The sequence below is a fragment of the Salvia hispanica genome, chromosome 6 (genome assembly GCF_023119035.1).
Source record: "Salvia hispanica cultivar TCC Black 2014 chromosome 6, UniMelb_Shisp_WGS_1.0, whole genome shotgun sequence".
Taxonomy (NCBI): domain Eukaryota; kingdom Viridiplantae; phylum Streptophyta; class Magnoliopsida; order Lamiales; family Lamiaceae; genus Salvia; species Salvia hispanica.
In genome coordinates, this window is record NC_062970.1 from 12092509 (window position 1) to 12102813 (window position 10305).

Below are 10305 nucleotides of genomic sequence, written 5' to 3' on the forward strand. Positions count from 1 at the left end.
GGCATCAATGACGCCTCCCAAAACCTCAATTTGATTGAGGTGGCTCATCATCTCGAGGACATGGTCCCTCACAGACGAGCCTTCCTTCATAGACTTGCACATGATACTCCGAAAGGCTTGAGACTTAGCCGTTCGATTCTGAGTACCAAAGAGATTCGTGAGATTTTCCATAATCTCGGTGGCAGTTGCCATGGCGGCATGCTGATGTCTAAGCACTGTTGACATGGAGGCCAACATATAACACTTAGCCATCTCATTCGCCTTGTGCCACCGTCTATGGGCATCTCGCGCTGCCTGCGCGGCGTTAGCCGCCGGCACTGGGGGCCGAGGAGTAGTGAGCACAAACTTGTACTCATCAGCCGTGAGAACGATGTCCAAATTTTGTTTCCATTCTATGTAATTTTGGCCCTCGAGTTTGTTTTCTTTAAGAATTGCAGAAAGAGGATTGAGTGACATGTTGACGATTTAGGTTGCACTGCAAAACAGAATATTTACTATTTGTCATAAACTTATGTGAAGAAATTGAGTAGATTAAACCATAAAACTTTTCAAATTCTCACAACTGTAAAATTAAAATTTTGTACCCTCAAGCAGAGGTCAATACGCATTAAAATTTTAACATTTTTACTGGTCACAACACCGACGAATAGTCCAGAGACCGCAGCACGGCATGGCCGCCAAATGTTGCCTAAGCACGACCATCAGATTTAGCATTACAGAATCTCGTTTCTACAACACACTCCCATAACAATGCTCATGTGTTGATAACAAGACCAAGCTATCTCGTAAATTCTGTTTGAACTTCTGAAACTTGTAATTTCTTAGGATTATTGTCCCCACAGCATGGGTGGCGATAATATTGGAAACTACTTTCTAGTCCATACTATTTACAAATGAGAAGTCCACCTATATGAACTCGCTATTTCTTAGGATTATTGTCCCCACAGCATGGGTGGCGATAATATTAGAAATCAGCTTCATAAGTTGTGGACCAATCGATGGAGACCATATACAAACTTAGTTCGTAATTATCGCTTAGATATTTAAGTTATGGTTTTTCATTAATTATCCTTAGCCTTAGTGCAGATTAAAGGCTTAATTAAATTCTGTTGGTATTTAATTTACTGGATAATTAAATCTTTTATAATCTTTTAAACATCTTATTAAAGGATAATTTATTAATTACTAAAGTTTAATCCATATTCATGTCTTCTATAAGATTTATCTAAAATAAATAATTATTTATATCTTTTACGGACATGAATAAATAAACTTAAATTAATTCCTTATTAAGATTGGGAAGAGAATATATTTTATTATTTAATGAAATCCTACATATCTATCCTTATTAGGATTCTAGATATATAATATAATTTAGGAAACTATTTAATTATTCTCATCTATATCATCTAGGATATAAAATATTCATAGATATAGAAAATAATCAAAATATTCCTAAAATCTGAGTCCATTCTCGTTCGCGCGTCGCCGATTGATCGCCGCTACGTCTCCTACTCGCTCGACTACCCTTTCCTGGATCGCGCGTAGTGCGATTCGTCTCGGCGCAAGCGCCGACGAATCGCACGTCTCGTGCGTTCCAATTATTTGAGTTCTTTGTTTCGATAGTTCTTGGGTTCATCATGCATAAGAATATAACAACTAAAAACAAGAACATGCTTCGAAAACAAAAACGCATGCATACATGAATTTCGCGAAATTTAAATCCAAATAATCAGAGCCAAAGACTGGCTCTGATACCAATTGAAGGGGTTGGCAGCGGAAGCGCATGCATAAATCAATTACATAATAATCAGATCTATTTAGCGGATTATTTAGACAAATTCTATTCGCGTAATTATCTCACGTATCATGCTGATAACTCAAATAATAACATGCTTTAAATTAAATGAAACCTAAAACATGTTGTTCTAAGGTTTAGCCATTATACCTTGATGATTCTCCAAAGAATCGAAGATAGCTAGCGCCTTCTCCACGTGAAGATCTTCAGTACAAAACCACGGATCTTCTGACTGGTTCCCGGACTGTGAACTAATATCAGGGTGGGCTGATCTCACCAGCGCACTAGGACTTAAATAGAGAAGACAGAAATCCTTTCCCACGGAGGAGAAAAATTCGACCTCTACTAGGAATAGAGAGGGCCGAAAATTTTGAGAGAAAAACAAGTCTATTTTCTGTCTCCTTTATTCTCCTATTTATAATAAGTCACATATTGGGCCCAGTCAGGGATCTATGGAAGGCTTTGGATATGGGCTCCCCCAATTAGCTTTTTACTAATTAAATTAAACCCAATTTAATATAAGCTTAAAATTGGAATATTACGAGCAGCCACTACAGAAGTAATACTTTGCACTCCCCATCCAAATTCAAAATTACAAGTACTTCGGGTTTCCAATATTTTATATTTATTTCCCGCGCTTAAGATAGAAACATCCATTAATTAATTATTGTCTGCTATGGACTTAATTAATTAATATCTTATTTATTCCAAGAGAGGACTCAGCAAGAAAATCTTATTTATTATTCATAGAGTAATTAAACTCCAACTAGCTAGGTTCCGAATAATAAAACCTTATTTCAAGCTTCTCTTGAGGATGTTATCAAACGAGACTCACCTCGCGCACGATTCAACATAATAGCAATCCTAGCACCGCTAGATATTAATCACCACTACCCAATATACCAGGTTTATTGGGTTGCGAAAAACCCGCACCATTTGGTAAGTCAAAGTAGTGCAAATAATTTCAATGCGAGACATTGATTGAGAAATAATTTCGCCTTTCGGTAGATAGCATAAAGACTGTCTCATTTGTTAGATCCATTCGGTGCTATACCCACACCAACGTCATCTTATTTCGAGTAAGGCTTAGAAATAATCGGATCGACATTGCAACCTTTCACAATAGGTAGTCTAAGCCTATCTAGGTTGTGAAATTATTCTTTTTCTTTGTTTAGAACTGACCGTGTTACCTTAAAGTGGACGACGCCCACAACCGGTCTACTAAAACAAAGACTTAGACTTTGTTAAGTTACTTATACATTTAAATATGCAATAAACATCCATTAAATGTAAAACATAACAACATTATGACAAAAATAATCTGTTTATTCATTTGGAAAATAAAATAAGAGTTTTAACAGTATTCAATCACTCGAAAGGTGATTTCTAGTATACAAACTCTAACAGTGGGTTCGTCACCACACCTTCAGGGATGAGATTGCCAGAGTGTGGTTGGCAGAGGCGGGCTTCTTTGGCATGCTAAATCTTCAGTTCAAGCTCAGCAGAGTAAAGGGTTTTCTCAAGAGATGGAACAGGGAGGTCTTTGGGAACATCTTTGAGATGCTGAGGGAGGCAGAGGAGGCGGTTGCTGTAGCACAGGCGGCTTACGACGGGGATCCGACAGGAGCCCATACGAGTGAGCTTAGCAGGTGCACCGCTCTTTACGTACTCTGCACTAGGATGGAAGAGGATTTCTGGAAGCAGAAGGCCGCCATTCGTTGGGCGACAGAAGGCGAAAGGAATTCCAAATTCTTCCATGGGTGGGTAAGACAGAAGCGGGTGAAGTCCCAGATCCATTCCATTCAGGCTGGCGATCAGACTCTCACTTCGGAGGAGGATATCAGACAGTCGGCTGTTGGATTCTTCCAGCAGCTCCTCACGACAGATGTTGAGCACTTGGAGCAGCCGGACCTAGATCTCTTGCACAGTCTCCCAGAGTCAGTGGACCGCGAGGGCCTCTGTGCAGTCCCCGACTCAGATGAGGTAAGAGCGGCGGTCTATGGCATTAGTGGAGACAGTGCTTCAGGTCCGGATGGATTCTCGTCCTTGTTCTTACAGCATTGTTGGGACATCGTGGGAACAGAGGTGGTGGCAGTAGTGGAGGATTTCTTCTTAGGAGCTCCTATGCCCCACAGCTTCACGGCCACGACCATCATTCTCTTGCCGACGAAGGCAAGCCCGGCGACCTGGGCAGAGTACAGCTAATTAGCCTTTGCAATGTGACCAACAAGATCATCACCAAGATCTTGACATCGCGTTTGGCGCCTTTGCTTCCTTTCGTTTTGGCGCCGAATCAGAGCGGTTTCGTCAAGGGTCGCTTGCTTAGCGATAATGTGCTCTTGGCCCAGGAATTGATACACGACATCAATAGGTCACTCATTCAGAAGGCGAACTCGCCTAATCTGGCCTCAAGCTAGATATGGCCAAGGCCTATGATCGAGTGCAGTGGCCTTTCCTCCTCATGGTGCTCGAGAGGATGGGTTTTCCGCCGGGGTGGGTTAGTATGGTCAACAGATGTATCTCTTCATGCTAGTTTTCAGTGTTGGTGAATGGGTCTTCGGCAGGTTTCTTCCATTCCACGAGGGGGCTTCATTTCAACAAATCTCCTAAATTTTGCCTCTGTTTCTTGATTTGATTTGGTTTGAGCTCATCACACAAGAAAACCCCACCACCCCTTATTCTTTTCTTCTGTAACGCCTACAACAATTTTGGGTTTCACTGCAGAAGAAATACACTCTGTTCGCCATTGTAATTTTGGATTTATGCATGGCTGCAAATCGTGATATCAATCAAGAAAATACTTGTTTAGAGCGGCATTTCAAGAAGAGGGGATTTTGAATTTGAATTTGATTTTGATTTTGATTTTGATTTTAATTTTGGTGTTGGATTGATTGTGTAGATGAGGAAATTGGATTGTGATGGAGCAGAATAGGTGGGACAACACATTATTTTGTCAAAATTCAAATGGGTTCTTGTCTAAATGGATTGTTACACATAGTTACATTGGAACGTGAATGGCTGATTTGCAGAGGCTTAGTGTTGTTGAAAGAGACATTGATCAGGTACCTACCGTGTCTTCAACTGTGTTTATTATAATGTTTGATGGGATTAATGAGCTTGTTGCAAGTTTGTGTGAAATTACATTGGAAAAGTGTTTTCTTTTTAGGCCATTACATCTCTAAAGAAAGGAGCACACTTGTTGAAGTATGGTCGGAGAGGGAAACCAAAGTTCTGTCCTTTTCGACTTTCCACAGTGAGTTGCTTTCCTTGATTATTGTACATTTGTTCATACGAATTTGGTGAAGATGAGGGATGTTGTTGTTTTCTGTGGTAATCATAAAATATGATCGCTGCTTGTCATTGCAACTCTAGATTATATTGATCTTCTAATTGGCATTAGATCATGCTTATTCACTCAAGCTGAGTCTGTGTATATTTCAGGATGAGTCTACCTTGATATGGTATTATGGAAAAGACGAGAAACACCTTGATCTACGCAATGTTTCCAGGATAATTCCTGGGCAGAGGACTGTAAGCGCCCATTGACTTTCTCTACTCTTATAACTCATGTGCAGAATATGGAGCCTTTAAGTTTGTTCAACCTAAGTGAACTAATCTGTTTTCTAGTTATAACTTATTGTGAACTAATGTACATTTTTCTCTTTGCAGGCAGTATTTCAGTGGTATCCTCGGCCTGAGAAGGAATACCAATCATTTTTTCTCATATATAATGACAGATCCTTGGATTTGGTGAGTTTCAGGTTGTTATCTTGTTACATGTATAAACCATGCACGGTTTCAACGGGTTGTTGATTGTCTCTTAATTCTAAGCATTTTATGGGGGTAATTATTTGTTGCCTCAAATTCTGCAGATACGTAAAGACAAGGATGAAGCTGAGGTTTGGTTTGTGGTTTAAAAGCTCTAATCGAGTGTGGTAGCCACAGGAAAGTAAGAAACGAAGCAAGGAGCGAAACTGCATCATCTGAAAGTCCTCGCATTTGGAGGCTTTCTCGATCAAGTTCATTTGTGAGCTCCATTTTCCATCTCATGTGTTCCATCTGCTCATTCTTTTTCCTTATCTAATTGCTATCCATTTTCGTTGATTTAGTTGGCTCAGGATATGAGCGAGCATCAACGATCAGATAGCACACGCAGAGCAGATTAGGAAAAGTATTTGCTGAGGTTTTGTCATTCACTGCTTCAAGCAAGAATCACCTACTTGCTGAGTCTCCTGCGCATTCTTTCAATCCGCATTCAGCTGGAGCCGCATAAAACTCAAATTCCCGAACTTCAAGGGCTGAAACAATCAGGGTGAGCCTCTCTAGTGCTCTAAGTTCATCGAATCAAAGTTCTTATAATGAGGATTTTGATAACTTGGGTGATGTTTTCATCTGGGGAGAAGGCACTGGCAACGGAGTAATGGGAGGAGATCTCACTAAAATTAAAGAATCGTCTAATAAAAAAACCGACGCTCTAGTTCCCAAGGCCTTGGATTCGACAGGGGTACTTGATGTGCAAAGCATTGCTTGTGTGCAGAGACACGCCATTTTAGTCACTAAACAAGGGGAGGCGTACAGCTGGGGCGAGGAAGCCGGGGGAAGGCTGGGGCATGGCATGGAAACAGACATTTTCCACCCAAAGATCATTGAAGTTCTTAATGGGAACACCATTGAAATGGTAGCATGTGGCGATTATCATACCTGTGCAGTTACACATTCGGGCGACCTCTACACTTGGGGTGATGGATCTTCTGGATGTGTGAAGACTTAGAAACGTGCAGTGCGGTGTGTGATATCACTCGATCTAACAGGTCCAGAGGATTCAACTAGACTTCAGAGGCTAGAAGATCATGAAACTATCAGACAGGGGTCGTTGGATGCACTCTATTTCTTCAAAACCTCAACCCACTATACTACAACTTAGCACATGGAAGTAAAGGATCGATCCCACGAGGACGAATGTGTTACGAAACTGCATTTGAGGATGTTTTGGAAAAAAGGGGGGTTGGCTGCTGCCACGCAATTTTGTGGGTCGAGAACTTAAAACTACTGGGTCTGAGAGATAGGAAAAACTTTACTCTACCTACTGGGTCTAAGAAATGAGAACGTACGGAACATGCATGACTTTAGAGAAACGAGATATTTTAAAATTCTAAGACAACTGGAGTTAACTTAACTAGACGGACTTTCCTAATTTGGACAGACAAGTATAAAGCGAAAAGTGGGAACAAGTTTCCTTAAACTACCAGGGTCTGGAAAAGCATGCAGAAAAGTAAAAAGACAAAGCAGATAGTACTGACAGGGTCTGGAGAACATGCAGAAAAAGCAAAGTACATGTGCAGAAAGTACTGACAAAAGCAGATCTGGTTCTAACTACCAACAACTTCATCTTCTTCGGGAATCAAACGAGAATAGCAGATAAAACAGAGTATTAAACACCATGAAAACAGAGCAAACTTCAGATCTAAACTTAAAACGAGAAATTAAAGCCTAAACTAACAGATCTACGCTACTGGACCTAAAGGATGCAGAAACAGAAAGTAAATAGCCATAATCATGCACAACGTAAACAACAAACACCAGATACACGAAACTCCAACTCAAATACACCACGATTCAACAAATCCAGACATCTCCATACGCAAATCCACAACCTCCATCAACAAACCAACAGATCTCAGCTCCAAACATCCAACAATAAACAAGAACGAAAGTAAAAGGCAAGAAATAAACATCAACTCAGCGAGATCCAACAAAAACCAACATAAACTTCCATAATAACGAGAAATAGGTTCAAATCCAGTAGATCAAAGCAAGAACTAGAGTTATGAAAAACCAACGAGTACTTGAAACGAAAACAAACTAAACAAAGCAAAATAAAGATTGTTTCTTCGCCTTCACAAGGCGGTGTTACACAGCAGCAAAATAACGATGAGAACCACGGTGGCCAGGATCACTCCATCTCCAAGTGCGCATCAAGTGAAATGAGAAATTTGAAGTGTGGAACTAAGGAATGGAACAAGAACTTGAACTAAAAGTGTGTAGAAGTGGTTGTCTTGTTCTTCAAGGTTGAGCTCTTTATATATGTGAGGCTCTGATCCCTAGGGTATCCCTCTGGTAATTAGACGCTTTTGCCCTTGAATAAGACTCTTTAAAATAATCTGCTCTTGCTCCATTCTGCTCCTGTCGCCAACTTTTAATTCTCCCAGGTCCGAACGACGACTTCTGATTTTTACTTCAATTCCATCTCTTTTGCATCTTCCAGGTCAGGTAACAACAACTCCTAGGCCCGACAGATTTACTACGCACCTGAACTCATAAACACAGATTAGTGCCCCAAATGCACAAAATTTTAACCCAAAACCAATGCATGAAACGAGCCTTATCAATGTGGCTTGCTTGAGCATGGAACTGATGTGAGTCACTGGATCCCCAAACGGGTGAATGGCCCAACAGACGGCTTCCAAATCACATTCGTCTCGTGTGGACCTTGGCATACGGCTCTCTCCTTACCTCAACCGGCCACTTGTTTACATTTGGAGATGGAACCTTTGGTGCATTAGGCCATGGTGATCCCGGAACCTGGGATTCCCTGTTTGCCAGCAAGTATGTCCAGACTTTCATTTACTGAGTCAATCAAGTATGACAGGACGTCCTCGTTTAGTGTAAAGCCCGAATTAGTTGATAACCGCATGTTTCCTCTTCGGAATGGGAATATGCTGAGGCCTAGCGCTTCTTCAAAATCGCCATCTAGCCCCTATGGCTCTTCACCGGGCTCTCTCTCATTTATCGTACATGATTCTAGAGTATTTTCTCAGTCACCTTCTCCAGTACTAGGGAAGAGGTCATCGACCCCATCACCCTCTCCATCTTTCTCATTTCGAACACTTGAAGCAACTCCCGATGAATTAAGGAGTAGCAATGATATCCTAGGCATGGAGCTCAAAAGTTTAAGGGCACGGGTAAGCTTCTTACTCCTGATGAGCATCGAACTTTGAATTGAAACTGTAGATTTCGTGTATTTTTATGGCTTTCGACTTAGTCAAAGCGACCAATAACAAATCGTTTTGCAATGATATCAACTGTTTTTCGTGTATTTTGCAATCGATTTAGGTGGACAGACTTTCAACCAAATCCAAGTCTCTAGAATCTGAACTCAAGAGAAAATCAGAGCAACTGAAGGAGGTGGCTGCACGAGCAGCAGACGAAGCTGAAAAAAGCCAGGCTGCGAAAGAAGTGATCAAGTCACTGACTGCTCAGGTTGGTTTTCACTATGTAGCAGATACGAATCTACTGATAAAATATCATTTTTTCTCGTTTTCTTATATCACTTGTGTAGAGAGTCTAACGAAACTGAGAATCCAAATCACGAGCAGTTTAAAGATATGGCCGAGAGAGGACCAAAGAAACAAGTTGTGTGCAGCCATAGTGATGAGCAGATGAGCAATGACACTAATGGTCCATCCAACGGGAGCGTTGTGACTGTCAAAACTTCTCCAAAGAAGGAGCCTAGTGGTAGTTCGTCTGCACCACTATCCAACGGCACTGAAGCCCAGTCACAGAAATCAGAGCGGACTATACAAGACAAGCCTGGCGTGTACATAACTCTTGCCCCGTTGCAGAACGGAACCAATGAACTCAGACGAGTTCGATTCAGGTAGTTTTCATGATTTATCTTTGGTTGAATTATTGAGGAATGATACCCTGAATAATTATGTTGTGTTCAATAGTAGGAAACAGTACACAGAGGAACAAGCAGAGAAGTGGTGGGCTGAAAACGAGACGAGGCTGTGCGAGCAACACAACATCAGAACGACGTAGTATCTTGGATCACAAGCAGCCTTTATGTTAGCTTGCTAAATTGTAATGTCTTGGTTTTGGGTGTCTGAATTTTTGCAGCTTTGCTAGTGTAGTAGCTGTAGGGCTATAGCACTAAATGAGAATCATATTTTTTCAATGCTTATAACAATTCAAGGAGGCTTTTATTTGGTATCTGTTTTAGCATAAAATAAGTAGAGACAAAAGAGTATAATAATTTTATTATTTAATAGAGCAGATTCAGTAATCCTATTGATCAAGCATCGACTTTGACAGCCTCCTTCTTCACAAAGACAGTAGCTTTTGCCATTGCTTCAACGGCTCCACGTTCCTCCTCCTTCACCACAGGTTCCTCCTTTTTCACCGGCTGCACGATGCAGGTATGAACAGGAGTGACACTCGGCCTCCTAATCGGGTTTAAGCACGAGTACACGTTGTCGACTCCAGCACATCCACTGCAGCAGTTCCTCGTATCCATTTTCTTGAATTTTACTTCTTTCTTCTCTTTAATTAAGCAGGGGATTTTGAATTCACGTTTGATTTCGGGAGAGGAATATATATTTATAGGAAGATTATGACTTTTTGAGTCTTTCTCATTGAATGCCTCATTCAGTACTAGAAACTAGAAAGGCATGCAAGCATAAATTTTGGACTCGTTGGCCTTCTACCGTTTCTTTAATAAGTACTAT

The 10305-nt window shown here is 40.9% G+C and overlaps 1 pseudogene; it reads left to right on the plus strand.

The window, feature by feature from the left end:
- The first annotated feature begins 4353 nt into the window (after positions 1-4353).
- Positions 4354-9728, plus strand: LOC125194698 (annotated as a pseudogene).
- Positions 9729-10305: the final 577 nt, after the last annotated feature.